This window comes from Bidens hawaiensis, unplaced genomic scaffold, assembly GCF_021521415.1.
Source record: "Bidens hawaiensis isolate Kalapana, Puna unplaced genomic scaffold, B.hawaiensis_p1.1 tig00039879_1, whole genome shotgun sequence".
NCBI classification, from domain to species: domain Eukaryota; kingdom Viridiplantae; phylum Streptophyta; class Magnoliopsida; order Asterales; family Asteraceae; genus Bidens; species Bidens hawaiensis.
Window position 1 is genome coordinate 75,051 of NW_027497014.1, and position 6,512 is coordinate 81,562.

At 32.5% G+C, this 6,512-nt stretch overlaps 1 pseudogene; it reads right to left on the reverse strand.

Annotated features, from left to right (window-relative positions):
* Positions 1-3,931: 3,931 nt before the first annotated feature.
* Positions 3,932-4,240, reverse strand: LOC143591538 (glutaredoxin-C13 pseudogene; annotated as a pseudogene).
* Positions 4,241-6,512: the final 2,272 nt, after the last annotated feature.

Sequence of the window (6,512 nt, forward strand, 5' to 3'; positions counted from 1 at the left end):
TTTTTGCATTAGGTTGGACTTACCGGCTTGCTTATTCTCTACTTATTGTTTATTTTCTTTAAACTCGCTTAATTCAAGGTGAGTAATTCACACCCATTTTTACCTTTTATTATGGGGGTATCATGCGGACCACAACCACATTTTTATATCTTAGTGTCCTCAACCATAATTCATATATATGTGTTTACGTGTAATTGTTTGTTCAATGGTTGTATGATTAATTGATTGTGTTTAATTATTGTTATGTTGGCCTCATCCTTAGGGTGTTAAAAAAATCTGAGTCTGAATTCGTATCCTAAATGCCTGAATCTGAATCCGAATTATCCGAAAATTCAGATATTCGGATTCGGGATATATGAATTTTCGGATTCGGATAGTGATTTTGAAAATTTTTGGTTTTATTATTATTAAATAATAAATATTATTTACAAGTTTCAGATAATTTTCGAATATTTCGGATAATTTTTCGGATATTTCGGATGTTTTTCGGATATCTCGGATAATTTTTCAGATATTTTGAATAATTTTAGGATATTTCGGATGCTTCGAATGATTTTTTAGAAATTTCGGATAATTTTTCTGATATTTCAGATATTTGGATATCCGAAATGTTTTTAAAAGTAGTTCTTTAAATTTTTTTATAATAATAATTTTTTTAGACATTTCAGATATCCGAACTTCGGATAATTGAAATTTCGGATTGGGATTTAGATAGTGAAATCCACCATCCGACTTGAAAACCCCTACTCATCCTCATTAGTATGATCATGCCCTATCATAGTACTTTGACGGTTGTTATATTGAACGGACTTTAATTGTTGCATATTACTTTTAATCTATTAATCTAATATCACATCAATAAACAAGTTTTGAATCATCCGATGTTTGTGTTCAATACTCTACAGATCAATATCTCTTTCAATTTAGCCACTAATCAACATACTATATTTGAATTGTCCTCTGATCTCTGATTCCGGGTCTCTGTTCTCTAATGCTTTATTCTTTTTCACTGGTACCTAATTTATCTAATTAACTGAAATCATACTTGCACACAGTAGGATTCGAACCCAGATGTCCTATTTTGATAAGGGGAATACCCGTTACCACACGGATGTCCCCATGGAGACACTCTAATGTTAAGTTGAAGCATTAATTAACAATCGACACGCGCCTTTGTAAGAAGTTAATATGAGTTTACGAACTGAATTCATAGAATATATACTCGTTGGTCAGCCAATTGGTTTGTGCTTTCTGATCAACCTAATTGTTAATATTCGTTGATCCGCATGCTTAGACAATGTAACATTATGCCTAAACATGCTTAGTTAAAAAAGATCATGATTGCACGCTTGGAAAATCGTTTTTAGACAGATAAGCACATGGATTAGTTGTGTTGCATGCATGAAGTAGTTTATTTATCTGAAAGAGGAATATGCAGATCAGAGACGAAACAAGTTTGAGGCAGAAGCTAATTGTGCAGGCTGATATTCCAAGGCAAACTTCTTTGAAAGAGTGAATGAAAATGAAAGCTTGAAGCATTGAATTCCTTTCTTTATTAGAAAGTGGAGAATATATCTTCTATAAAACGTTCTGCAAACACATGAAGTTGTAACGTCAAGAGGTTCAATATATTCTTCACCAACATATTTTATTCATTTTTCAAATTCAAAATGTGAAACTTGAAGTAACAACAATTATGAAAATTGGCACAGGCATACATTGTTTTATTCAAACAGAGTATCTAACTATTACACCATAAAATCATTTAAGGACCACCAAACATTATAAAAAAATTGGTTGTGTGTGGGTCGGGTCAGCGCCACATGTTAAAATGATAAACCAAATTAACTTCCCTAAAGTTACATTAAAAAACAAACATTCACTATCAAGTAATTATAGCATAATATAATCTATTAATTTATCTACCAATTAACACACATAGTAAAACTTAAATAATCAAGTATTGACAAATCATCCATCAGCTAATCAATAATCTAATCTACTAAACAAATAAGCAATAATCTAGTGGCAATAGCCTAAAGATATATAAAAGAAAACAATAAACATAAAGATGAAATTTCAATCTTTTTGAGAAGATATATATACATTTAGCACCATATTTCACTTGCATATGTAGCAAAAGCCTAACGCCATATTTCGCATTTGGAATCTAGTTAAGGTGAGGGAATTTCCTGAACAGAGACAGAGGGACAAGCCGTAGTCGGCAGAGGCAGTGGCTCCTGGCTCCGGCGTGCGTTTGCTCGTTTTTGAACTGCCACTGTTTCTACTTTATTTTATTTAGGTTTAAACATTCAACTATTAGTAATGTAAATGGGCTTAAAACCTTTAAACAATTTAACTTTCAGGCAATTGGGGTTAAACCACTTAACTATTGGCATTGTAACTTGTAAGATTGTAACATGGACTTATTATTTCTTTTTTGGGTTGTGAGCTTGAAAATTTATACTAGATGTTACAGAACTATAAAAAAATTTAATAACTTTTAAAACATATAATAACCACTTATTTTCTGTTTATGCTTATAATTGATATCATTTGAAGGTATTCAGGTAGATTTATCAATTATTATATGTAACTTTGTGAATTATGATTATATGTATGTATGTATATGTAATCACAAGTTTACATATACGTAATAGTGTATAAACCAATTAAAATATATATAATCATAATACTAAATATAATAAATGACAAAACAACCATTAAGTAATATTAAATATATAAAGAAAAACAAATAAACAAAGAAACTACATATAAATATTTCATCATGAAAAACACATAACCTATTCATATGTTTCAGCATCAACAAAAAACATAGACATATAAATATCCTACACATATGTGCATTAATTATTAATAAAAATATACATGTGGTTTACACTGGTGTGTTTTTCCACTACAACACCAATTATTAGGGGCATGCATTATGCATGGAGTGTGCCATCTCCACTTTGGTGAGATGGTAAAGGCTTTGGCCTTTGGGTGAGAGGTCCAGGGTTCGATTCCTGGCAGTGGTGGTATATTGTAAATAGTAGGAGGAAAGCATTAACATTCAAAAAATAAAAAAAATTATGCATGTAGTGTACATGTTTTCCATGCAGGATGTAGTGATCCCTATAAAAACCAGATAAATTAAATATAAAACATAATCAGCATCTTGCAGGTCCATACTGCATCCTACTTTTCTCATCTTGGGATCCAAGCTAGAGTCCAACTGTCCAAGATTCATGACATTTCCCTTTTACATTTTTCTTTCAGTTTCTGTTTCAAGTTTTAATTTTTAAGTTATATTTGTCACACACATATACATACCTATATATATATATAGGATAAGGTTAAAATGAAAACCCACTTGAGTTGTGAAAACCCGCGAAAACCCTATGTAACATCGTTTTTTTTTTTTTTGTTACATATAATATATGTTGTAACATTTAATACAAAACATAAAAAAAAATATATTTTTCTATTTTTTAACTAATTTTTATATATGTTTTCAGGAGAGAGAAAAAATTATATTTATATTTACATTTTTTATTCACTTTAATTGTAGACCATAAGATTTAAATATTAATTAAAAACATATGGTTGAGAATGAGTTTCTAGAGTTTTCACAACTCAAGTGGGTTTTCATTTTATACTTAGCCTATATATATATATATATATATATATAAAGAGAGAGAGAGAGAGATTATAAATGTCACACCATGTTATACTTAAAGATCAAGCAAAAGTTAACTAATACATAAATCCCTTGGATTTTTTGTCAACATGTAAGGTTGAGTCACCTAGATATTACAAATGACAATAACAATTTATCTAATTAACGTACTTAAAGTACTGATAAAACATAAACAACCTAGTCATGGTCTTGATCCAAACTTATTCTTCAAATTATGAGTAGATAGCCTGCCTAAACCAATGACTGGTATGGCCTGATGAGTGGGATGAGGGCACCCCTAAGGTGGAGTGACATCACCTCATTGGTGGACCCAATAAGTTTGCCCCCTATGAATACAGCTGGTACAGGGGGGGAGTTGCAACCCTGGTTAATAAGGGCCTTCTCAATCTCCCAGCCTTCTGGATCATGGTCAAGCTCGTGAACCAGAGGCTCGACCCCGAGTTCTTTGAACAGGATGGTCACTGCATAACATAAGCAACATGTGCTCTTGCTGAAAACCACAATTGCATTCTCTGATGTGAATGCTTGTATCTTGTCCATCTTATGACACTACCTTAAATAATGCGGCGTGCGACCAAACACTCAGATGATCAAGTTCAATGGAGAGTTTGGGAGAGATGGGATTTGGTGTACTTTGAGGTTTCGCGGGCTACTTCTATTTATATAAATAACGGGCAAGGTTTCGTCTAGTGTTCTTCAAACAAGAAAATTCAATTGAGATGCTTTCTGCTTAGATGCTTGAAAGCTACTGAAGGTACTTTGAAAGATCGATACTTATTTTCCCTTTTCCAAATCTTAAGGAAAAGTGCAACTTAGGTTCTTAAATGCACTTGCATAAACCTTCTTCTAAACCGGTGTTGTAAAAATCGCTAGTTGGACGGTGGGGTGGGGACTAGCGATTAATCGAATTAATCAGAGCGGACTTTAATGTATAATTTTCAGTTTATATATACACGCACACATTTTTATATGTAATTTTCAGTTATATATATACACAAACATATTTTGGCCGGAAATTGGCTAGAATCTTGCTGGAAACCGCTAGTTTTTGCTGGAATCTCATTGAACACCGCTGATTTTGGTCGGAATCTCGCTGGAAACTTCTAATTTTGGTCAGAATCTCGCTGGAAACCGCCGATCTTAGCCGGATTTGACCGTTGACTGATTAATTAGTCGACTAGCACAAAATTAATCAGTGAAGTGGGAACTAGAGATTAATCGGGTATTAATCGGTGCCTAGTCGAGAGTTTTACAACACTGGTCGAAACACAATATAGTAAGTGGCAGGGTGTTGTTCAGGTATCGGTTTATTCGGGTTTTTTGTTATAAGAATCCAACCTAATTAGTAATTACCAACCCAGATGAGATCGAGGTTAATCGATTTCAGGTTTATTCTAGTCGGGTTAATTGGTAATTTGGCTTTTAAGTACAAGCTCCACTGTATACTTTACAATTTAACTTAACATGGTATTATTATTTATAATAAACACAAAATGTCAAATAAAAACACTCCTAATATGATCTTTCAAATTGTTTTAATCAAACCAAATCTTTTAAATTGCTCAAACAACCAACATCACTTTCCACCACAATAAGTAATAGCTTAAGTCAGAACTAGGCTTTTTTGTTGATAATACGAGACGAAGATAAAAGCAACATATGCATGTGTGTATGTGTATATGTATATAAGTTCGGGTTTACTGATTACTAACCTGTTTTTAACCCTATTACCGAACCAAATACTATCTTTGGTTTTCGGGTTCCATCTTAACCGGGTTTAGGTTATTTGTTTCGGGTTTAATCAAGTCAGGTTAAATGTTATTCGGGTTCGGGTAAAAACAACATCCCTAGTAAGTGATGGAAATTCTGACATTTTTGTTGGTGATTTTAGTGTTATCAAGCCAGCCTAGCTTATTGAGATTTGCTATAGGTCAATGAGAAATTAAAATAAACATTAATACGAGCAAGCAGGCGTAAAATACATGATCAACTATTTTTAAACCAGTATATGGATGGATCCTAAGGAAGTCTTAGACCAAAAAACATGCATATGCTGTATTTCTTTTTGAATTGAATTAGGGATCTTATTTTCCAATACATCAAAATATTTCAATTAAAATGTAATCTTAATTCGATTCACGGAAATATATATCCGAATCTTCAATATTACATACATACACCTTTTTTTTAATGTATGACCAACTTAGGCTATGTTTTGTCAATCTCTATAGGGTGAAATACGTAAAACAAAAGGAACAGAAGAAAATGGTAGAAACTAGAAGGTCACCCAGTCACCCACAATATATTATTTGTTGTAAAAATCACCCACGGCCTCGTAAACAATTTTATTTAAAAAAATAAATACATTACCAAGGATCTAAGTATCTAACGATTATAGTTACGCTTTTTTAAACAAAGGCTGTTAATTTTGTAGATGATTGTTTCAAGTGAACCCAAATTGCTGTACGTACAAGATATTAATAACTTTGTAGAAAAAGTGTTTGGGGAAACTCGAACCACATGTATAAAATGCTAACCGATATTGATCCTTTGCCCGACCAAAGTTCAAATTTGATCGAGGTGTACAAGCTAAAGACCATAAGTTTAGTTAGCATCAGAAGTCCACTTAGAAAACTTGAAAGATTCTAAGGCTGGTCAATTCTATTTTTTAACATATTCCATCGTCCATTTCAATTATATTCTCATGCCCAAGAGATCTAGAATGAGATTTCTTTAGGAAAGGGGTGGAGGGTTGGTTATGATTCTTGATAACATGCCCACCAACTTACATAGTGATGACGTGGACACCCCT